At 38.1% G+C, this 24,691-nt stretch overlaps 1 long non-coding RNA gene across 3 annotated transcripts in view; it reads right to left on the bottom strand.

Annotated features, from left to right (window-relative positions):
• The window catches only part of LOC128853540 (uncharacterized), a 171,866-nt gene that overhangs the window by 123,426 nt on the left and 23,749 nt on the right, over window positions 1-24,691 (bottom strand). For all 3 annotated transcript variants that reach the window (XR_008452139.1, XR_008452140.1, XR_008452141.1), the window contains exon 4: window positions 3,164-3,238. This is a non-coding gene — a long non-coding RNA (uncharacterized LOC128853540). The remainder of the gene's footprint in view (window positions 1-3,163; window positions 3,239-24,691) is intronic.

Genomic DNA, 24,691 nt, shown 5'->3' on the forward strand with positions numbered 1-24,691 from the left:
AATATGACTTCCAGCAGGATTTTGGGTAATGAGTGAGTAGTGATAACATAAAAGTGACTACTGTTGGCGTAGGCTCCAAATAAAATGCAGAACAACAAAAAATACATGAGAAAAGCCATGTGCTTTCATTTCTGGTAAAATTTGATATTGATCTGTAGGTAAGCATGCTAGCAAGCAGCAAACACGACAGGACTTGCTTGTTTATCCATGTTTAGAATGAATGAAAACATTGTTCTGTTGAGGCATATTAGCCGTGTAGGAATAGTGGAGTTAGGTCAAAGCTAACCTTCCACAACCTTCAATTTCAATTTTAGATTCAAGCCAGCCTTCTAATCCCAGTTGGAACCCCCGGGTTGTATTCTGCAACCTAAGAAATAAAAATATTCCCCAGATCTTCTGGAAAACTATAATCTGAATTCCTTTGAAGCCTATTTAAGACTACTTCAGAGGTTGGTGAAGTGCTGCAGTTGGAGCATTCACTAAGGACTGTTCACAAAATACTTCTGCTTAAGCTTTAAATATCAACAAGCCTTATGAGATTCAAACCTAAGTATCTCCCATTCTGATTCACAGTAAATGTTTAAGGGACAAATAAGAAAAAACAAGGTACCTGATGAGGACAATCTTTATACAGATACGGACTAATAATCACAGAAAGAGTTCTCTAAACCTATTCAGACTATTTCTTTTCAACATGTATAAATAATATTTCTTTAAACAGTTTCTAAATACTTGGCTCCGACCTTAAAAATGCACAATCCAAAGGCAGTCAAGTTGTCAGAGAGTAGCGGAAAAAGAATAACAATAATAAAATTATACAATTCATACATGTCAACTTGATTCACAATAAACACAGCAGATCTTTAAAAGGGACTTAAATGTCAACAGGGTGTTATGAATGAAAGAACAGAATAAACATCCATTATGTTACAGAGTCTGTGAAAAACTGCATGGAAAATAGAAATCAGGTTTGATTTAAGATTATGAACCTATAAATTCACGTGTACATCTTACATGTTAAGCCTGTCTCATGCCCTATTTATTATTATTATTATTTCTAAAGGAAAAAAAAAAACCTAACATCCTGTATAATCATTAGAATTTACTGGTTTCTTGTGCTTCCAGAAAATACTTTGTTGACTCTATTTTCATTTATAATTAATTTTAACCTCCTTTCTGTTTGTTTTAAATGCATCTTACTAAATAATTTCAGCAATAAACCCTCTTTCTGTATGTATACACATGCACACATAAATGAGATGTAATAAACACGTCCAAAAACGCTTATCATGCCTTTTCTCTCAGATATTTAATGTAATTTTAATACAAGACATTCGGTGTAAACAAACACTTGAAAATAACATAGAAATTCCTTTAAAATTAGACTTGGGGCTGTGAATGAGGCCTGAGCTGCAGAGCTTCTTCATGGGCATAAAAGGAAAGTTTAAGTAAACAATACATTGTTTTATTTAAAGGGAAAAAAAAAAAAAGCAAAACAAACCACCACCAAAAACCCAGAAAAAACACCCCATGCCAAGCTCAGTCACAATGCATTATTAGGGTGTCCAGGAAATTATAGCTTGTGTCCATTAGTCCTTTCAGGGTTAATATTGATGCAGATATTATTTCTATCCACGGTACCATTTATTTGAAATATTATGACTGGGAGTAGCTGCAGCAGTGAATCAAATCAATTGATAGAGCAGTTAGCCCCGCAGTCAAGGCTGCCTTTACACCGTGCAGCGAGCATGAAATATTATGGAGATTGTTCTTTAAAGTGATCACTTTATCATCATTTGTCTGCAACCCAGGCTATTCCTTCCTGCCTCGCTTCCCTGTTGGGTTAGAGCTGTCATAACTCAATCAGCCGTATAATGCTGTTCATAGCACCTCCGTAGCAGGTATTGAACCTGTCAAGGGCCACTGAGGGAATTATACTTATCCATTTTGACAGCTAGCAACACCACTCTGATATTTATGTCAGTTTATATATGTATGATATGTATTTCTTAAATGTAATTAGAAGCCTGTTTGTGTGTGATATATCTGAATTGCCCAGAGCTGCCTATGATTAAGACATTGATTTCTAACCTTGTGCATTACTGGAGAAGGGAATATGACAAGCTCCATCACTCATGGGTTGCAGCTAACCTCTTCTGTCTATATACATCATATGAAATTGTCACTATTGTTTATCTGTCCACCAAAGTTGACTACAAAGCAACTGTTATTTTAGTTTGCTAAATAAACTAAAAGACAGTAAAACAAACCATCATCCCTGTCCCTCCAGAGCTCTTGTGTTTTGCAGCTGTGTTACTTGAACTAAGGTCGCAAAGGCAGACCACGCTCTGAAAGGTGAGTGAGGATCACCATCGTGTTTGCTATATCACTAGTTCTCACAGGTAGCTAAAGCATACTACCTGCATCTCTAAGTGACATTTCTGTAGATATCCTACGTGCCAAGCAATAGAAAATACGCTCTATTTTGGTTAAAAAGGGAATAAGACCAAAGATGAACAAACAAACAAAAGAGCTCCCCCAAATCCAACAATCTTTTCATGCTTAATTTGTTTTGTCATGGTTTTAGAATGAGATTGTTACACAAAATAGTTATTGTATGTATGATTAGCCTCTCAACTTTTTTTCCGTCTTAATATGAGGAGATCATATTCTCCAAACCATTCTTCCTCTCATTGAAGAATTAATACTGAAGCAATCTATTAGGGTGGGGTTTCTTTTCTTGTTCATTTTTCTTTTATTTTGTGGTTTTTTTGGTTGTTGTTTTGTTGCTGTTGTTGTTTGGTTTTGTAAGTTCCCCCCAAAATTAGGCTAGAATTTCTGGACAATTCAGTTTCTCTGACTAACAAGGCATGATCTGCATTGATCTTTTTTTCTGAAAATCCACATATTTACTCTTACATATTTTTTTAAAAAAAAAAAAAAAATAAGCTGTGTGGGCTTTTTAATTCTATACTCAGGTTTTACCCCCATTTCACTCAAAACCTGACATTTTTGAAGGTATTTGGGGGTCAAAATTTTCAAATTTGGATAGATTTCATAAAAGATTATGTTTTGAAAAATTCTCTCTACAGCTCTGCATTTATAAAACAGGATTCTAAGGAATTTTCAAAGTATTATTTTAGAGAATCAGAACTTTCCATACCTTTAAGATTCAATAACATAGGCGCAAAGTTATAGCTGTCTCCCATCAGCAACAGAAATCCCCATCTGAAGATGCCTTGAAGAGATCAGAGATTCTACTGAATTATATGAACTGGAATACTGCTAACGCTGCTTACAAATAGATGCTAATTTTTGAAAGGATAACTATCTTCTGGGAAAACCGCCACTATAAACTTAACATTGCATTAAGTGCACTTCATTTTGAGATTTAGATGTTTACATGAAAAAAATTTTATGCAAAAATTATGCATAAATCCATTGTAGGAAAATCTAATTAAAAAACTGACCTGTGCAATGGTGAATACTTTTTATGGTAGGATTGCATCAAAAAATTTAGATTGGAACTCAAGAATTCGGATGTTGTTAGTACAAGTCACAGAATAGCAGAATGGTAGGGGTTGGAAGGGACCTCTGGAGATCAGGTAGTCCAACTCCCTGCTAAGGCAGTTTCACCTTGAGCAAGTTGCACAGGAACACGTCCAGTTGGGGTTTGGATATCTCCAAAGAAAGAGATTCCACAAACTCTCTGGGCAGCCTGTTGCAGTGCTCTGTCACCCAAGTCATTAGATTATAAATTTGAACACTGGGAGTGGTGGATACCAAAGTATATCCTCATATGTGCATTGAGCAGAAAAACCTCTTGGTATCTCAGAAAGAGAAGCCTCCTCTTTCTGACCTACAAAGAAGAAATGGAGTGAAGGGGATATCAACAGAGGCCCAGAACTGAGTAGGACCTAGCAGGAGGCAGGCACAATTTCCAGGTGAGGAAAGGCAGCTTCCGAGAGGCCATTTACACATCCTCCACTCTGATGCAGCTCACGCAGCAGTTTCTTGCACAGGAAGGTGCACACCGGAAAGCAGAAGTGCCTGTAGTTCCGTGAAAATTAGGGTAGATTGCTGAAAGGAATCACAAGCAAAAGAAGGCTGAAGCACGGGAATGACCCATAACTACCAGGAAATAAGAGGCAAGAGCACATCAGCTGCAGGGTTACTCTGGCACTGTACACTTAACAGTTGCAGGGCTGCAAAGAATGTCCCTGCCCATGGCAGGGGGCGTGGAACTGGGTGATCTTTAGGGTCCTTTCTAACCCAAACCAATACATCCTGCTATAAATAAAACTTCTGGCAAAATAAGAAATACTGCATTTCATTAATCCCATGCAAATTAATTTTCCATAATGTCTGGCAACTTTTTTGGATACGATAGTCTGTCAATAAAACATGAACACTGCAGACATTCTAGTAACATAACATCTTAGGTATCTACTGATTAATATGTAAGTATAAAGAAACACCTACGGAAATATACTTAAGCTGTTACCAATACCACTTATGCAATATTCAGGATAATTTTAAGGCCATTTATAACAATGTACTACTACTCTCCTCCCCTTCTAGCATACTCCATTCCTGCAACTCCTTATGAATAAGTGGGTTACTCTAATGACACTCTTTTTTTGCCACTGAGGATATATTTATTCAGCAAATCAATCTGTGAAATGCTTATATTGATGTTGATCACCCAGATGGGTGATCACCAGATGGGTGATCACCAGATGGGTGATCAACTCCTACAGACACTGAGAAAGAAAAAGGAATCACGTGCAAAATTTTAATCCACATTCAGATTTTGAACTTCCAAAACCTGGAGTTCTTTGGCTTACTGTTTACTCACTAATGCACACAGCACAGGATGATGATACAGCTATTTCTGATTCCACCACAGATCTGCTGGGTAGACTCAAGCAAAGTTCTGCATCTGGACAGAATGTTAATAACACAAATAATCCTTGTAAAACACTCACAGATCTTCTCATGAGAAGAACAACAACACTATTGTGATCTGGTTTTATTGTAAACTAGGATATGGCGTTATAACAAATGATCTTTCATTACTTCCAATTTCTTTAGTGAATAAAATGGCTTATCCAGTTTGTCTCCAACAAGCTGGTGTAGTCATATAAGGAAAGACGGATGGGGGGAGGAGAAGGGAGATAATATAGACTGGTACTTCTGGCAACAAAAGTTATCACTGTCTATAAAAGCTTTGGGGCCATGCTTACTACACCTATTTTCAATGAACAGTCACTGCATTGCACCTCCACTTGTGCTGTACATTAGAGTCAAAACGTAAATATAAATTCAGCTGCTGCTCGAGAGCTGTCAAAATGAGAGCTACTGACATTCTGATCTTTAGCATGAATATGGACCTGCAGTACCTAACCATAAGTGACAACAGAAACAAATGCAGTTACGTCTGCTAAATTGCTGCAGCTTATCTCTGCCACCTTTTCCTTCCACCTTCGAGGGGATAGAAAGTGTACATGGTTATGTAAAATCATTCTGACATGTCTGAATTTATCCTTGCCATGCCATTTGTTTTACAGAGCCTAAACAACAAATCATCCAACAAAGTGAAAAAAAAGATGTAATTCATCGTGACCATCTTTAAAATCTGCTCTTGCAACTTTCCTGCTCTACACTATACTGATTCTTAAGTACCTCTCAGACTTGAAGTATTACATTTTGCAAACGCTGATCCTGCAGTGACATGGTATTCAGAACTGTCCAAGACTTTTAACAGACTCGGGGACTCTCTCTCATGACAATAAGATGTGTGGCTCTCACAGCATAGTCAGAACACTAACCCTGCAAAAACAACTGCAGAAAGTAGATGAAATATTAGAGCTATTTCTATCATTACTAAAAGCACCAGACTCTTGATTGCAAATCTACCATTTCAAGAACTGTTGCTACAGGAGAGAGAGAGCAAAAGAACAAATTCAGTTTTTTTCGCTGGGGCTCTGGGATTCACTCATATTGGTCTGTCTGCAGGTTTGCTGATCTCTGAGCTACTCTGCCTCCCACTGTGTCTGATATCAGGAGTGCCAGAGTGGCTGAGAGATCAATGGAGCAGCTGAGGGAGCCAGCTGGCAGGGGAAAGGAGCAATGGATTGTGAGGGATAAAGAAATAAAGAGGAAAAGAAAAAAAGATTTGTTGAATTAAACAAGGGACTGAGGAACTCACTGGCCTTTTTAGAAGGGCCACAGTAAGTCCTCTACAAAACCCAGGATCCTCTGGAGCATTCTAATCAGTTTAATGATGCAGATCCCCCTTCTACACCCTGCATGAGCCGAGCTTTTTTTTGTGTCTTTATCAAAGCATGACTTTTCTAACAATGATATCATTCACAATGCATACATTTCTAGAGTCAAGGCAGCACTGATCTGCTGGGGTGACCATGGTCACAAAACACTTACTGCTCTACTACAGACCTGTCTGATATGATCCCCAATGTAGGAAAAAGAATCTCACATGTCTTAAGGAGAGGCAAAGTTTGCAGAGCAGAGGGACTTATCTTACTAGATCTACAGCTGTATTTGGGAAAAAAAAATGAATAAGATTTCAGGCCTGCAAGAATATCTTCACACCTGAAGCAGAAGCAGCAAGTTTGAAGATAAATATAGACTAGAAACAATTCCTGTGATTTAACTTATGTTAATCTGTTATACACTTTGAGAGAAACAGCTTGTAATAATCTGCAGAGGGGGCTGCCAACAAGGAAGAGACGAAGAAGGGAAATGGGCTCTGTTGAACAGAGAGAGGAGTAGTACAACCATAGTTATGGAAAGCTGAGGAATACAGAAAAGAAGGGATACGTAAAAATGTTGATACGTCCGAATCCAGTGATATACATTTCATATTCTAAATTTTGTATGCTGAGTATTTTCCCGTTATGCCTGTTGGGCAGTTGATACGAGAGATGAATATTCACATGATCTTATTTACAAACTGCAGGAGGCTGGCTTGAAGATAGACAACTTCCAACATGTACGACTCTTCTGGGAAGAGAAGACAGGCATCTAGGTCTGACAAAAATGCAGTGACTCTGCTCTCTTTAACTATTGATTCACTAACCTAGAAGTACCGCTTTGATATCTAATGGCCCTGTAAAACAATGTAGTTCTGAGGCTGTAACAGTGCAGCTGATAGTTTACTTGGGTTTATAACCCACATCCATTAGTCAGGTGAATGATCCTCACTGCTAAAGAGCAATCATAGGAACCCTTGAATTTTCCCTAATGTTGGCACTTGTAGAAGAGGGGAATGATACAAGGAACAAAGGCTTCCTGTGCTTGCACATGCGTCTAGTCTTTCATTCCCTTTACATTAAAAAAAGGAAAGGAAATCAACTGTCCTACCGTAGGCATCTGCTGAGAGGCAGCACGCGAGTAGTAGGAAAGTTTTAAAAGAACGGAACCACCAAAATTTCAATGGTACTATTAGTATCATTGCTAGAAATCCAGTGACTGACAGCTTATATCATTGCAGGCAAGAAAAAGAGCCACATCAATGAGAAATACCTTTCTAGAATTACTGGGATGGAAGCACTGAGACAGGGAAGAGGAGGCAGAGTTTATCAACACTAAAACCTTCGCTGAAAAAGCAAAGTGCAAAGTGGGAGGGATAGTGTTCATTACTGGAAAAGATAGTTGGACTAAAAAGAAAACAAACTCAATTCAGTGATTCACATTTATTTTGTTTAAGGAAGTCTGATATATATGGGGACAGCTATGATAGAACTACTAGATGGCATCGTCACCAGGAACTTTATGCAGCTGATCAGTCAACGTATTTCCAAACAATCAATCAAAAGCAAACACAGTTTCAAAATATATGCATTCGTAGTATGGATTTCTATAAAGTACAATACTTAAGGAATATGAAGGAACAACAAATGGAAGCAGAATTTAAATGAAGCAGTTGTAGATTTGGTATGAGATCTGAGATGACAGGCACTCCTACCAATATGCATAACATGGTTGGAAAAGCATGGCAGGCAGCTTCAGGCTCTCCATTGCTGACCAGAGTAATGTGGTAAATAGCTTTTATATAAACCTATATAACCCCTAAAAGAAACACAAAACACTAATTGCATAAAACACATGTGAAGGAAACACCTACATTCATCTGCTTTGTTTCACAGAATACTGAAAGCAAGGAAAAGATCCAGATTCCTATAAAGTCTGCATAATTTGAACTGAATGGGCTCTTTTCTTTCTTATCAATTATAAGCAAAGCTTATCAAATTGGTCACGAAACTATCTACTCTTGGTATGTTATCAGGTTGTTCACAAATGCAATAAATTTGACTTTCTCCTTTCTTGAGTTGCCCTAGTGTTCATCTCCATTGCTCTTGCATCCCAAAACGTATTTAGTATTCTGGCAGAATGCAATCATTTGTCTCAGGATAGCTGTTAGGGGAAATCCACACAGAGAATATGAAAACATAAGGATTCAGACCTGATGAGAACAGAAAGACAAAGAAAAGCCATTCTGGCCACAGGTTTGCAACCTTCATATTGAACCAAAAAAGGCATTTTACAGACCACTGTCCTACAGAGCACCTTTCCTGGATTTTCAATGCTTTCTTTCTAGAGGCTCGTCAGTGATCTATGGGCCACAGTTTGACCTGTTTCATTGACTGTGTTCATCCCTGTGTTTCAAAAGCATTCCTGTGTATGTTGGTCGGGTACCACAGAGAGGTAAGAAAACAGCAAATCTTGCCTCATCTCCAAGGTAAGTACCCACTGAACGGACAAAGGATGGCAAGTGTAAAACGGCTAAACCAGACCTAGATGAATGGCCCTCTAAGCTTGTTGTTTTGGGTAATTCAGGAACCTTAACCCTCACCTCAGGTTAAGGCCGCAAAGAATATCTGGAGGACGGTGCCTTTACTTCAGCATTATCCCACGCAACAGGAATTTAACACCACTGCCATGGTATTGCCACATAAAAAAAAAAAAAAATCATTTAAAACCCTTGATAAAATACTTCCTATGGGCTAATGTTACCCAGCCCGTGCGGCTTTTGATCTTTACATGAGAATTATAGACTAAAACATACAAATCTCATTGCTCTTCCGACACTCCTTTTGGAGCCCTTTGTGCCACAGAACCCTGGAGGTTTTACTTCAATAGCTCACAAGCTATTTGAAATGATCTTTCTACACATAACATCTGGATTCTTCTCTATCTTTTTATCAGTCAGCTAATTTATCTAATACTATAGTGAAAGAATTTCTTTGTTGAAGAAAATGCCACATCATCTAGCTTTCTTCAACAGATAAGACAGACATAGAGAAATTTTCTTCTCCATCTGCCACCAGAATACCTTTAAGTAGGCATCTGTGCCTCAGCTTCTCTATCTGGGAAGGGTGAAGGTGTATTTATCTCTGAGATTTTTCCATCTGACAGCAGGAAATATGTAGCAGATTCAGTTCCATTTCATTTTACATTTTTGGCTTAATTCGAAATCAAAACTCAAAAAAGATATGCAAAGGCACATGGCATTTAATTTGGAATACAGTGTAGAAAACAAAGACTAGAAAGTACTCGGTAGCAAAGTGATGCCAAGAAATTGCTTGTAATGAAGAAATAATAATGGCACGCTACAGCTTTGTTCACTTTGAAAACAACAAAGAACGGTCGTCAGCTTGCAAAATGGTGCTACAGGAAGACTCAGTCTAATTCTCTAGGTCAGAAGAAATCAGTGATTTTGAAACTGCTGCCTCCCTTGGTATCTAAGAGATTAGAATAGGAAAAAACTGCAAAGCAATGGCTGAAATATATGAGACCTCAGAACAGCACAAACTTCATTAATGAAAAAATCTGGATCTTCACTATTTCTTCTGGGAGAATTAATCAGATGTTGCAGTTTCAGATTTATAGATTGCTGTGAAAATGGGTAATCTGAGGGCAAAGCCTCATAAAAACTTAACACCAACACATAGAAAATCTGTGGGTTCACAGTGGCCATGTCACGGCTAATTGAAACATTTAAGAGCAGCAGAGCTTCCAGGCTTTTCGTGACACATGCTGAAGACACGAATATAGACCATCTCTTTGTCTTGACTGGACATATTTTATCGCCCCGTAGCAGAAGACTGTCACCTCAGACTTCTAATTGCTCAAACCTTTAGACACAGGGCACCTAATAATTGCAGTACCATGGCCAGCCTAATAATAAAGATAATTTACAGTTCAAAAGCAAAGAGTAATTTGTAATGTGAATGGCTTTTTGTGTCCCTAAGCTCATCTCGGGACTTGAGGATCCATGCAGCAGTAGCTGCAGCCTTTCATTGGAGTGTGTGACTTACTGCACTGGTTTATTTAGCCATTTCATTCCAGGGAGACATAGAAGCCAGTGGATTTGGGGAAAATCGATGGGGTGTTCAACACCAAGCAGATTCAAAATCATATCACTGTGGATTCCCCTTGTCCAAGGAGACCTCCAGCATAAATACAAAATATTTTAACTTTTTATAGTATTCATACCTGCAAGTGTTACTGGCACTTACAAGACCAAAGGGAAGTTTCGAACTCCATAATTAGAACAGTATCAAAGTCACAGTGATTGTCGCGTTATATTTACGCAGAAAAAAAAAAAGGAGTCAGTGAAAGCAAAACCAGTAACTTCTTGAAAGGAGAGAATCAAGGATTCATGTCTCTATCAACACCATGAAGAAACCGAAAAGCCTGAGGAAACATTTTCTCTTGATAGCTGCACACTCCAAATAACTTTTCCCACATGCGAGTGCATCTAAGCAGTCTCCTCCTGCTGCTCTGCCCCCTCCCACGGGCTGCAGGGCAGACCCACCGAGACCATCGAGTCAGTGTCCTACTCTTCCTGTGGCGGAATTCTCTCTTCCACAGCACCCGGCTTCTATTATACAACCACATTTTTCTTTGCTTTTTTTATAGTTCTCTCAGTTTTAAGCTCATGCCACAGTCTCAGACCACTCCTGACTTTGCCTTACCACCCACATCGCAAACACCACGAGAACAAAGCCTCCGTTACTGTAAAGCTTTAGGCCATGACAGTTTTAAAGGAAGTCACAGTGCACTCTGCGTAGAACGATCCTCTTACTCCTCAGTGAGAGCTTAGTTTTGAAAGAGACAAAAAGCATTTAGGACGCACACGTTTTCCTCCCAGTGGCACAGTTCTGGACTTGATAACCAAAGGCACAAGAAGTCTGTCACACCAACCGTTTTAGTCTCTTGTAATTCCTTTGCCATTTGCTTGGCATGACTAATCGCTCTGATGTATCAAATACACCCATTCATCTCACACCAGTACATGGATCTTAAGAATCTTGTTGACAATCTTGCCACCAAGCCCATGTGTAATTTAAACTATTAAAAAAAAATAAAAATAAAAAAAAAGGAAAGCACATGAAAGAAAAAAAACACTAACAGGGACCTTCCAAATGTGGTCACACTGACAGGACAACACTGGAATCTGGGTTTGTTTTAAGCCTACATTGTTTAAAAGCAGCAGGGGGCCAAAATGATGATGGCATCATACTGGCCGAAGGGAGGAAACTCAATTGAACTCTAAGGCCAAATTTCTAATCTCAGATTTCAGTTTCTGTATTTTTCATTAAGAAACTCCCATGGACATTGATAGGATTCCAGCATGAAGACAGCTATGTGAGCATAGCATGAAGATCAAAATCTGTTGAATGGGCACCACACATGGAAACACCATCCACAATTTTTCTCACCAGACGTCAAACATCTTGAGAGCACAAGTAAAGGAAAGCAACATTCATAAAATCAAAACCACAAATAATTAAATATTTAGTTTTCTAATCAAGTCAAGTTGTGTGTAAGCCCTTAAACAGCATTTACAAGCATTTGATTTGTTTTCTCCATTGACTACATAAGAGTACTCATGGGCTCACAAATCAGAACTTCTTGTTTGATTTGTTTTAACATGCTTGCCATATCAGGTGTTCATTCTTGCTGTTCCTTTAGAATCTTGTAAACCAGGTCAATTTATTGAAATGTCAGCTTTTATAAATATTCCTATCCAGCCAAGCCTCTAACTTAACACATGCTATAATTACAGCACAGCCATTTATGGAAAGTAACTAAAAGTAGGAGAGCCCTTCTTACTCACATTGAGAAATGCGCTACTCCTTGAGTCAACATTTTTATTTCAGCTAATTTACTTTTGTAATTCACTCTGGAAAATGTATTAACAGTTGCAGAATCTGTCCCAAATCTTACTGCTTTTTCAATTAAGTCTCAATCTTTAAAATGGACATTAAATATCTCTGGGACTGAACATTTTCCATTGTGTTATTGAAACTCCTGCTTTGCCAGATTGAGGGTGGTCAGCTATAAGGCCAGAGAGACAGCAGTAAATACAGCCATAATTTTTTTTAGAATGAAATTAAAAAAAAAAAAAAAATGAAGCAAAATCTTTAGCTAAAAGCCACATCTTCACAGTATTAGAGGCAACTTTAATTTAATCTCAACATCATTATTTGATACTTTGCAAAAACGGAAAAATAATCAATATTCTTTTATTTGGCAAGGCTGAGAGCTCTTGGAATAATAACATCTGAAAATAAAACAGTGAACAAAACATCAACACAGAAATGCAATCCCAGACAGCCATTAGAAAAAAAGAAGCAGAATTAGACACTACAAGAAAAAAACCAAAACAAACCCACAAGTGTATACATTAGCAAGTTTAAGCAACATTTGAGTCCTTTCTACTGTAGCAGCATAGCCATTTGATATGTGTGGTTTCAGCGTGGAACAATTTGCCCAGCATAGGAAAGTACTGAACTCTGTGCCTATTATGGAACAAGAGATTTGTTTTAAAGATACTCTGGCTCAGTCGAGATAAAGATCAACCAGCATTTCATTTGAGTGAGTCGGCAATAGAATACACGTTGCCCTGTTTGACACTCCTGTACCAGGATCACAGATCAGTTACTCTCTCCCCTTCTCAGCCTCCACTTCTCTGCTTGTAAATATATGTGTTTGGAAAGACATTAAAAATGATTGGCTTACACAGTAATACACAAAATTCCCAGTTGTCTATGGGCAATAAGGTAGCATGGGAATATGCAAAACTTCCTTTTATTCATATCATCATTATTGACACTTTGAAACTGAAAAAAGACAAAAATCAGCATTGATATTATAGAATCATAGAATCACCAGGTTGGAAAAGACCCACTGGATCATTGAGTCCAACCATTCCTAACACTCCCTAAACCATGTCCCTAAGAACTTCATCCACCCGTTCCTTAAATACCTCCAGGGAAGGACTCGACCACCTCCCTGGGCAGCTGTTCCAGTACCCAATGACTCTTTCCGTCAAGAATTTTTTTCTGATATCAAGCCTGACTCTCCCTTGGTGGAGCTCGAGGCTAGCCTTCCTTGTTCTGTCCTGTGTCACTTGGGAGAAGAGCCCAGCTCCCTCCTCTCCACAACCTCCTTTCAGGTAGCTGTAGAGAGTAATAAGGTCTCCCCTCAGCCTCCTCTTCTCCAGGCTAAACAACTCCAGTTCCCTCAGCCGCTCCTCATAAGACTTGTTCTCCAGCCCCCTCACCAGCTTCGTTGCTCTGCTCTGGACATGCTCCAGAGCCTCAACATCCTTCTTGTGGTGAGGGGCCCAGAACTGAACACAGGATTTGAGGTGCGGTCTCACCAGTGCCGAGTCCAGAGGGAGAATAACCTCCCTGGACCTGCTGGTCACGCTGTTTCTGATCCAAGCCAAGATGCCATTGGCCTTCTTGGCCACCTGGGCACACTGCTGGCTCATGTTCAGTCACTGTCAACCAACACCCCCAGGTCCTTCTCCTCCATGCAGCTCTCCAGCCACTCTTCCCCTAAATATGTAGATGTGAAATATCTGCAGCAAAGCTCTAGGCAAGCAGGTGTTTTTTGTTTAAAATCAGGGGTTTGCCTGAGACATGACTGGATTTCAAGTCAAACCGAGTTAATAAACCAAATATTTTTTACGTCTTGCCAGCAGACTCCCACAAATAGCTATATATATAGAAACTGGTAATTGCGCTATATTTTGGCTTGTAATAGAAATCCAGGTTACGCAAGCACTCTCCAATGATTAACATTTATTCTCTATGTTTTTCCAAACATGAATATAATTTAAAAAAACACAGGTTAAATTGAAGCCTCTTATTCTAAAGAATTTGTGTCAGTCATCAAAAAAGGAAAAAATGCACAAAACCAAAACCAAACCACAAAACTCAACGCCCACCACAACAGAAAACCAGATCAACCTAAAAGTTGGGGGGAGGGGGAACCCATTTGTCCAGAATCCATTTTACTGTTACATATAAGATAAATATGAATATTTCAAATACAGGAGTTGAAATTGCTAGTCTAAACATTAGTGATATTTTGTACTGTACAAAATCATATATTTTGTTGCTAAAAGCAAGTCTTAGTTTTTACCATTTGGAAAATGAAGGTGCAGGACATTGGAATTAACAACTACAGAAGTAAAGGATCACATCTCTTAAAGGATGAAAGATATGAAACCTCTACACTATCTTGAGAAATATCCTATATGTAGATAGACAGACACATATACGGAAGTATATACACAAACATCCATCCATCTGCATCTTTTGCGGAGTCTGAAAGGCGCTTTCTTTAACAGGTCTTGCTCCACACCCTAAGGAAGCACACCAAATGCTTTTGAATTTTGACATCTCAGAAGACATAAATTATTTTGTTAAGAGACCAGTGGGTCTTAAGACAAGGGATATCACATTTTAGGGGAGACCTAGAGCTTTACACTCTTGTTATAATTACGAGAATGTACTGCAGAAATTTAACCTGATTACTGATTCACATCATAAATTAGTGTAGAATATATATCCTTTCACAATCACGATTATTTCCAAATACCTGGTTGCGTGTTACAGAAACTTCCAGAAAAACAGCTTCCTCCAACTAGAGATGTTTATCACCGATGTCTGTGTAGTTTCTTCTAAATGTAAGAACACTGGTCCTTACAAATAAAGTGTAGGATGCGTATTTGTGGCCCAGTCTTGTGACAGCAGTCACAAATCATAACATGAGACAAAGGACACCAAACAAGAACACAAAGAAATCCCGTATGAAAGGGAAAGCCATCAGATGCGTAGTCTTCACTTGTCCAACATCAAATATTACACAAATGTTATACAGCATAGGCTACTGTACTGGTGTAGAAGAGCAAAACTGAGTGCAAATTAGGAAAGGAATGTTTGAGATACTTCAGAGTTGCTTTTGCTGAATATTGAACTATTGAGAAAGATATATTGTTGCACATTAACTGGTAGGCAGAGTACAGAAAAAATGAATGATGTCTGATGAATGGTTTACTACTTCATCGCAGCGATTTTACTTTATTTTACATATATTACAATCAAATACTGAAATCTGTGAAGTGCTTTGGGATTTATTTCAACATGGGGGAAATAAAGGAAAATGTGGAAATGTATCATCCTTATCAAATGACCCTTTTTGGATTATTTTTATACCTATTCCCACATATGTTTGTCTCTGTTCTTTGCCTTATTTTTCTGGCTTCTCAGTTTTAAGAGGACGATTGCTTAACTTCTGAGAGAGAGGAGTGGTTTTTTGAGCACAAGGAACAGCTGGAAAGACAGGCGTCACCTACATTACCATTTTGTTGCCAAAGAAAAATAAATCAAGATGGTAATTTCCACCAAACAGAGATTTTTAAGTTAATTCCAGCTGTGACCACATGATCAGCATCTACTGTGTTTGGCCTTTCAGCCAAGCACGTTTCAGAGGTGTGAGAAGAAAGGGGGTAGTTCGTGTGGAGATTACGTTTTTGGTTTTCTGACTGAATTCTTTAAAAAGATTTATGGGCAGATGATCGATTGGAAGAACACTGAAAATAAGAATGAGCACCGGGGCAGGCACAAATGGGACTGAAGTGACTGAAGTCAAATTATAAGGGACTAATTTAAAATTACGGTGAGTTTCAACACAGAGGGTTACTATTGAAATAAAAATACATGTATGGACATATTCCCTTGAATATCTTGATGTTGCATTGAGATAAAGCAACACAAAGCAGACAACAGAAAATTATTTAGTATTTAGATAGAAATGTCGTTGTAATGTGTCATCTAAATAATAAATACTCCTGGCAAATGAAATATGGGTAAAAGCTATTATAAATATTACCTACATGTTAATGAAAGACATAGGATCTACAGTACATGGTCAGATTTTGCAGTTTACGATCTAAAACTACCTACAACACGTGCAAAATAATATCTAGACTTTCTTACACCACCACTAAACAAATCAACTCCCCCTGATTTGCAGCCACACTGTGTTAAACTGCCCACTCACGTGTCCCATTCTCAGTACACCTATCAGATACAGCTGGTTAGGAGACTGAGTCTCTTGTCCTATACCTGGTAGCTCTGGAGACGTAACTGTGCTCCAGACAAGCTCCTCTGATCTCTGCTGTGCTTGCAAGACTTGTGACTACATGAGTGTACATTGGTGCTTAACTTAGGCATTTGAGTCTAGCCTTGGATTTATGCTTACCAGAGCAAAACGTTTGTTTTGAAGCCTAACTTTCTTCTGCTAGGGAATTGGGATGCCCAGAAAGTTTTGTTAGTGGTCAAGAAAGTAAAGAACCTTCTACTCTTTCCATGAGCCAGGAGGCATAAAGTTACAATTCACAAATCCAGAGAAAACCTGCTCTATATTGATATATACTTACAAAGGCTCTCTGCTTACTGCTAATCAAAGAACGAAGGTGCTCCTACGTGCATCAGATTTGTGCAATTCCCTTTTCTTAAGTTCTCATTCACTATCTGACATACGAAACTCTAATAAGAGAGCTTTCAAAGAGCTAAATCTATGACCCAAATCTGGGCTGTTGCTCACTGCTCTAAAACTGATCAGTGCAAAAAAGACAGCTGGAGTTGGGGAGTCACTCATTCACTATAGTACAACAAGGAGTTTCAGGCTACTTTGCCCCAGTTAATTTTTACATCTGCCTATTATTGCAGAAAAACTTAGGATTCTCTAGCTTCTGATGGGCTGGTGATGTTCAGCAATGTCTAACTGTGCTTTAAGCACTGCAATTGAGTGCAATTGTTTGAAAATAAACAATCTGCTCTGTTAATTAAACATTATTTAGGTTACATTTTTGATACATCACACAATCAGGCTTCAGGGCTTCTTTTGCGTAAATTGACATTCCATTGCTACTGTCTGTGTAACAAACAGCAAACAAATGGATCACAGAAAGCTAACCTTAAGAGGATTATAATCTCTCTTCTGTCTAGAAGGTACACAGGAATTACCGTTTGCCTGTGTAACAGCATCCAGTGACAGTAGATAGTTATTATTTCTTTCATTCTTTACAGGACCAGAAAGAAGCACAAAAGCAGGATTTAAGACACTAACAGGAGTTCCATCAGGGAACCTCTTTTGATTGTAGAAACTCAGACTATATCGGACTTTGTTTTGGTAAAATATCAAACAGCGTGTTGTTGTTAAAAGAGATTTTGAATATTACAAAACTGTTCCTATTGACAGTCACATCCCACTGTTCTGCTTCCAACTATGTGAATTACTGATTTTCACATTAGCTGCTGGTGAACAAGAAATGAAAGTAATTTCTGTTTTCTTCGCAAAATAAGAAACCTTTAAAAAATCACAGGTATCTGAGATCATTAACTTACGATTTTTATGTTAACAAAGATATTAATAATTTAAAAATTAAAATTTTCTGCTTGTTGTTTCATAACTTGTTTTCAAATGGAAACATGACATTCATTATTTCAGACCCTGCAGAAATTACTAAACATTTCATTTGCACTTTTGGATTTCTCTTTTTGGTTCAACCTTTTAAAGCTTTGCACAGCATCTCAATATTGAAGTCGACATGAATGTTCAAATATTTAGTCCACCAAAATCAGCTTTGATGAATACTGTTCTTCTGAACTACTTCACATAGATCTATCCATGACAAACAATATACCTAGAGCATTTATGCTCAGATTTTCCACTGTTAGACTATATTTCAGAGGTTAATTCCAATTTTGCAAATTACTACTCTTCCTTGTCCGAGCCGCTATTTAGGAACCAGGCTATATATGCCATTTTGTCCTTCACTGTTCCTTTCAATGGTAATAGCATCTACTATTTTAATTCATGTCTTTTAGGGCTTATGATTGTGTTATATGCAAGTACAGACAATATTTCATAAATTTACTGGCATGACTGGCTTTTTCTGGCAATAATATACAAAAGTACCAGCGGCAACAGATACTTTTAGAATTCTAATAAATACTGTGTTCTAAAATGTTAATACAATTTCAGAGATTAGGTGAGTTTATGAAAGAGAACTGAGACAAGTGGAAATAAAGAGGTTCAGACTGAACCTTCTCTGAAGGGCAAAGAGCATACACACCAAACTTCCATTTTCAGAAAACTAGTGTTCAAACATGGACAGGACTATCAAGCTACACATAAAGCTATTTTTAGCCTAAAAATAGCTACTATGTTTTCAGCAAGTGCACCACAGGTGCTAAAGTAGGATGCTCTGCAGTACACCCTACTTGCTAGAACAAAGGCAAGAATCTCTTTGCAAATACTTTCAGATAGTTGAAGAATGACATCGTTAACTACAGTTGTCTTGAATGAGTCCCAATGACAAATGGAGAAAATGCCATTAATATTGCTATTAATGTGTAAATGCTTTTAATATTGCCATCAATGCAACCCATATACTATTTAATACATCAAAGCACATGAGACGCTTGGCAAAGCACCAGTTTGGCCTCACCTCAGTTAGTAGCATTCTCAGGGTCAACTAAGTAATAAAAGGTTTCTCACCTATAAAACTCAATATAAATGGATAAAACTCAATATAAATGGAATAGAAAGAGATGGCTCTTAATCTGTCTCCTTGTTCTCTCTCAATTATTTATCATTTATTGCTACCAGTGAAGGTAGTACCTACACGCAAGGGAATGTAATGCCAGAACTTATGCTCTCAATAAGTAGAACTCAAATATTGGTATTGATGATGTGTCTGTGAGAATTCAACATTGCTAGTGATCCTCTTACAGCACTTCTATATTCATCACAAAATCCTCACTTCATGTAAGAAATATCAATCATTAAAAGCCAATTTCCAGCCTGCCTCTGGAATGCCTTATACGTATTATGCAGTAGAGAGGTCAAACTTGTATTTTCAAGCAGAGAGAACCCAAGGCCTTGATTCCCTGTAGCAGCAGCCAACAAAAACTCATGTAGGATGTTTTGATGAGCAGTAGATAGCTTTAAACATGCACTAACACACAAGGACCTTGGATGGAATTGTAATTCCACCAAATACCAATCAATTACCAAATATTAGTCTGTGTGCTTACAGCAAAACCTTGGTGAAAACAGGAGAGAGAAGATTCCATTCATGCCACCCACCCTCTGTATCAAGACCACTTTTTGCTGAAAATAAGGCAAGAATCAGATGAAAGAAAATGAAACTGTAAGCAATAACAGGGAATTGCATAAAAGACCACAAACTGGATCTTTCTGAAGAGATTGCACAGATAGAGCCGTGGAATGCGCTTGCTACTTATCAAGTCAGTGGCAAAAAGTCAAAATTATTATACATATCTCAATCACTTTTCCCTTTTTCCTTCTGCCATTGAGTAGCATATAACTATTAAGATATTGCTTTACAGTTAAGGAATTTAAGCTCAGGAAACTCTCACCAAGTCAGCTCATTTCAGTATCTGCAGCAATGCTGATGCAACAAGATCATTGCTAAGATGTGTGGGAAAGGGTCACAATCACCCTGTCAGCTAATGCCTCCAGAACCAATTGCAGAAGTAACACTTAATATCCACTCACCCATGTGTATCCGCGCAAAGAACTATAGAATAGTCTTCCTTGTAAAAAATTGCCATGAAAAAAAAATCTTTCTAGACTACAATATGCCAACTTCTATATGAGTTAATTATTATTACTTTTTAGAGAATTCATCTGGACATCATAGAAACTGAAAGTATGGAAGGAAATTACATAAATAGAAATACCTTCCTGACTTAATGTATTCAAGATTACTGCTAATTAACATCTTTCACAAAACAAATAATTATTATCAATGAAAAACACGCACAACTGTAGAACTGCATTGGTAGGCAATTAAAAATAATGGTTGAAAGAAAAACAACAGGCTTAAGGAAATAAAAAAAGAATGTATTGCAAGTTTTTATTAATTCCAAATGGGATTCTTTTGGGTTTTTCACAGCCATTTCTTAGCTGGGACTTCTCTGTAAAGTCAGTGTTATCCCAATGTTAAAGCATCTTCTACAAGTCATCCTGACTCACAGGATGGAAATGCTCTTCCTCATACTTTCATATTGTAACAGATAGTTCAGAGGGACCTTGACATGCTCTCTAGCAGGCATTAACCTTTGCAACACAAAATCTTCCACGGAGGTGACTTCAGTTCAGATCTGAGGATAAATCAGGTCAACACCACCTGCACAAATTGGTCATCTTGTGGAGACAGCAAAACTAAGGACTAACTCTACTCATATTCTTTCTCATTTCTATCAGTGGACAGAAATTTAATTCTACATGGGCCTTAACTTTCCTCGTTGCATCCTTACATACTCTAAGAGCATACCTATATTTCTCCCATATTTCCAGTCTCCTTTTCAACTCTCTGCAAACTTCTTTCTCCCAGTTGAGTGAACCTTTCCTTTAGGTACTGGAAGGCTGCTATAAAGCCCCTCTGGACCCTTCTTGTCTCTAGGCTGAACAACTCCAAATCTTTCAGTCTGTCTTCACAGGAGAGTTCCTCCAGCCCTCTGATCATCTTTGTGGCCCTCCTACGGACTTGCTCAAACAGATCCATGTTCTCTCTGTGCTGAGGGATCCAGAACTGAACACAGTACACCAAGATGAAGTCTCATGAGAGCAGACAAACCACCTTCCTTGACCTGCTGGTCACACCTCTTTTCATGCAGCCCAGGATATGGTTGACTTTCTAGACTGTGAGAGCACATTGGCTGCTCACGCTGAACTGCTTATCAACCAAGAGCCCCAAGTCCTTGTCCTCAGGACTGCTCTCAACCCATCCTTTGCCCAGCCTGTATTTGTACTTGGGATTATCCTGACGCAGGTGCAGGACCTCACACTTGGCCTTGAATTTCACAAGGTTCACACAGGCCCACCACTCAAGCCAGCCAAAGTCCCTCCAGATGTCATCCATCCTCTCCAGGCATGTCAAATGTACCACAAAGCTTGGCATCGTCAGCAAACTTGCTGAGGGTGCCCTCAATCCTACTGTCCATTGTCCAACAAAGATCTTAACTAGTTCCTGTTCCAATACTGATGCCTGAGGAACAAACCACTCAGCACTGGTCTCCACTTGGACATCAAACCATTGACCACAGCCTTTAGAGTACAACCCAAACCGTATTCTTTATCCAGTGAGTGGTCCATTCATCAAAACCATGCCTCTCCTGTAGTTCTTTTAACAGCTGTGCTGTGGACCAAATGATCTGCAGAGCAGCAACATGCAGAAAAGTTGATCAGGCTCCAGGAAAATTTTGATCCAGGAAATGTTCAGGTAAAGGAAAGAAAGGATTCCTTTCTTTAGTAAGAAAAATAAAATTAAACACCAAATTGGCCTTGGTATATATTTGTTCATATCTGCATTAAAAGGGCTGTCTGCAGTATCTACTCTACCTTTTTTCTTAGGACAATCATAAAAGCACAAAGATGTTATAGTGTTTCCTATACTGTCCACAGTCACCCCATCAGGCCGAACACTTGAGAGAGCTCACAAAGTAGTTCATCATCCCTAGCAGAAGTTCCATACAAAATTTCATTACAAGCACAGGAGAAAACATAAGGAAATAATATAATGGAAAATATTAAAAGAAAAAAAAAAGCAAAACTCCTAAAAGAAAAAAATAATGCATTGAGCACAAAATGACTCCACTAACTGTACTGTGCTTTTGAATCACACCAAACGCTGGCATTGTGCCTCCTTGGGGAAGGCAGTTTGCCAGGATATTGCCATGGGCAGCTAATAACTGCCCACACACAATGGGCAACAGAGATTAAGCCCAAACATTTGAAGGTTTGCTTTAAAAATATTTTTACCATATTTAAGAAATAAAGCAGTATTTTATTCTTTCATATTGAAATCATTAAGCCAATTTCTTCAACATTAAAACATTCCTTTTTTCCACAAGCCACCACTACAACTGTTTCCCTTCCTGGGTGTCCTGCCATACGGCATCTGCATGCTTGTGCAAGGCTAGTGAGTCTAGGGAATTCCTTTAAGTCACTAAAGTCCTGTGCCAGGTGTTTGTAAGGATTAACATCTCAAGGACTTAAACAGACTGGGAGGTTTCTACAATTGCTTCCAAATCCGGTTCTTGGAGTGGATGATAACTGATATAACTGTATAGAGTTAAAGGAAAGCCTCTCTCATATATTTATTTTCTACTATTTCAGCACTGTCGTTTCTTGTTTCATGCTGGAGCCAAGCGGTTAAGAAATGTGACAGTTTTTATGACGTAATGATACAGAAAGACATCTTTTCTTCAGGATATCAGGCCAAGGTTATATTTTCCTAACATTACTGTGAATTATTTGGTTGTAGTGGAAGGCTTGATTTGTTCTTTGCTATCAGTAATTGATAACGTCATGAAAAAAAGTGATACAAGACAGAGATTTGGGAAATTTTAATACTGTGTCTGAAAAGTCTTCTGTCTAACAGTACATGTTCCCTCTGGATTAAGTAACCTTTGCAAGTTTTCCACAAACCAATTTTGCAGAATAGAAATTGATTAATGAGCTCAGACACAGAAATTGTCACTAGAAAATAGCCATTGAGATTCTAGTCAGCAATCACTAGCCCCAGGGTCAAGGAAGACCATGGACCAACTTAGCTGAAAAGAGAGCAGCCTTCATTTGTCTTCACCCTAACTTCATTTTAACTGTGCCTGGTGGCATTGGGTGCAGCCAGGAGTCTGCCACCACTTTTTTGATAAACCCATGTACTGCGTGCTTTTTAGCCAAGCTGTAAAAATTCCTTCAAGGCTATAATTTCATTGGCCTGAATCTCCACCACCTCAAGGTTTGTAAAGTTATTTATACCTGTGTGAAATTAGAGAGAAGTTGGAAGCAAACACAGTCTATCATTCCAGGCATCAGGGGTATCAACTGTGACACTCTGAAGGTTCTTAGCACCATTGTTTCCAGTACCTCTTGCAAATACACGCTGTAGTAACATCAAGCTTACTTAAGACGGTTCACTTCACTTTCATTTCATTCCACTCTGGTTCGTATCACTAACAGCTAATAGAATTAGCTGTTTAAGCCCTTCATAAATATGAGACTCCAAAAACCTTTCTGTGAAAAATGCTCACACACGCAACCCACACCCCTCCTTCAGAAGTTTGCATCTGCTGGCCTGAAAGAGTGACTTTGCAGTAAAATCAGTCCTCCAGTCTGTTTGAGGATGTGTCGTGTTTGACAGATACAAAAGAGCATAAAGAAGGCAGACTCAGTTCTCTTGCTGGTATGATGCCCCTTAAATGGTGCTGTGGAATAAGAAGAATGTGAGAAAAATAGGAACAGAAAAGGAGGAAAAAAAAAGCTGTAAAGAGGAGAGACAGTCAGCATTTGTAGGCAACTATCAGACAAAGACTGCAAAGGTAATAGTCTTGAAAACTGAAACCTTCTCTTTGCTTAGACAGTCAAAAATTTTAGTCATTGTGAGATGGGGGAGGAGATATTAAGAGTTTTCTCCGTGACAGAATGTATACAAGGGTACTTTTCTAGTAGATTATTCTTCTACTGCTAAGAAGACCTATAGCCACCCAGAAGACAGCAGCAGCCATCCTATCTCAATTGAAAACACTGTCTTTACCAAGGGAATTTGAATTGCTAATCTTTGAACTCTGACATTCTCACTTGAAGTGGACCCTGAAGAGGAATTTGAAATTCCAAATTTAAATCCTTTACTTTGTCCTATTTACAATGGATTTTCTCACTGACTTTTAAAAAAAAGAGAGAATTAAAAAGTTATATTCTATTTCTACTGTGATCTTGCAAATTATATTCCTGAAATGCAATGTATTCTCATTTTTGTTAATATTAGGAATTTATGGAGAATATTGGCTATTGATTGTTATGTAATTTCCTTTCCAATTATTTTGCATTTGAAAGTTGTCACTATTTTGCTCTTAATTTTTACACCTTGAATAAATCAGTGGAAGCATATTTTTTATAAATCAAACAATTAACTACGGACAAAATTATCATCTAAACATACAACAACGAAAACGTAAGTTCCATTATTGTTGCACTGTTTTTAAATTCAGTTTTCTTTAAAGAAATTGTTGTTCATTAGAATGGTAAAAATAGGTAGTTTGAGTAGTAACTACAGACATTATGTAAAAGTTGTATTACACCATCATCATCATTTATAATACATGCTGGATTTCTAGAAAGACAGAACTTTTTGAATTAGAAATTAAACAGTTCATATTTTACTAACTAATTTAAAAATATTTTTTCCTGGTAGCTATTTTATCAGTAAGGAGTGATGTTTTATCTGTTTTATTTTGTCTTCTATGTTTTTTTCCCATGAGATTTA

This window comes from Cuculus canorus, chromosome 13 (genome assembly GCF_017976375.1).
Source record: "Cuculus canorus isolate bCucCan1 chromosome 13, bCucCan1.pri, whole genome shotgun sequence".
Taxonomy (NCBI): domain Eukaryota; kingdom Metazoa; phylum Chordata; class Aves; order Cuculiformes; family Cuculidae; genus Cuculus; species Cuculus canorus.